General features: G+C 49.1%; 1 pseudogene; it reads right to left on the reverse strand.

The window, feature by feature from the left end:
• Positions 1 to 5: 5 nt before the first annotated feature.
• LOC102869749 lies at positions 6 to 1,049 on the reverse strand (annotated as a pseudogene).
• Positions 1,050 to 1,054: the final 5 nt, after the last annotated feature.

Here is a 1,054-nt window from a genome sequence, read left to right on the forward strand (position 1 = left end):
GGACTCTCCACAGGTTTTGCATCCAGAGCCCCTGACTCCGAAGAGGCTGTATCCATGAGCTCTGGGACTTCAACAGGTGGTACTGGGGTCCCTGGACGCTCAGAGTCCATGGCCTCAGCGGGGGGAACTGGTTCTGGAGAAGGTGATTTGGCTGTGCTTGGTTCTGTGTTTGTTTTCCCTTCAAAGGGACTTGGGTTGGCAGCTGTAGGTGACAACACTTTCTTCTTCTCCTTAATTTTGATGCCTGGGACTGTGGCTGAATCGAGAGCATCCAGGAAGCCCAGGCCCTCCACAGGTTGTGGGGGGATGATCTTCACTTTGATCTCTTTGATGGTGTTGGGAGTGGTACTGAGTGGCTTGTATTTCTTTGCAGGAGGGACAGCATCTCCAGGAGCAGCTTCAGAGCTCTGCCGCTTAAGAGGGATAGGCTTCAGGTTATACTTGTCAGAAACCACCACTGCATTGGCATTCTTCTTCACAGGAACCAAAGATGGTGTCTCCAGCTCTAGCTCAGTTGAATGAAACTTGGCATGACTGGGCACCGTGGTTCGAAGAGCCTTAGGCTTTTCTTTCTTCTTCTCTGGGGCCTCTTCAGTCTGAATCTCAGCCTTTACCTTAGTCAAAGGTCGCTCAGGGGAAATGGTTCTACTCTTTCCCTCTTCTTTATGTTTCTTATCTTTTTCTGCAGGCTGAGCACTACTCTGAGAGTGGATGACAGCCATCCAGTCGCTGACTAGGACGGAGGCCAATTTCCGAAGCTCTTCATCCTCACTTGATTTGCTCAGCTCCTTCACCAGCTTGACCGTGTTGTTCTGCTTGAGATGATCCACAGTGAGTGGAAGGTGTTGCAGAGTCAGTAGAATTTGTTGCAAGAGGGGATCATTATTGGTTGTCATTGAATATGCCAGCCAATTGTTAAGAAGCTTGTAACCACCAACATCAATAAACCTGACTAATATTTCCCGCGAACGGGTCTGCAGGAGAATGTTCAAGTAAGTGCACCGACTCACCATCTCTAGTGCTTCCTTCATCAGACTAAAAATCTTGGCAATCC

This window comes from Elephantulus edwardii, unplaced genomic scaffold (genome assembly GCF_000299155.1).
Source record: "Elephantulus edwardii isolate Elephantulus edwardi_28Jun2011 unplaced genomic scaffold, EleEdw1.0 scaffold08579, whole genome shotgun sequence".
Classification (NCBI taxonomy): Eukaryota; Metazoa; Chordata; class Mammalia; order Macroscelidea; family Macroscelididae; genus Elephantulus; species Elephantulus edwardii.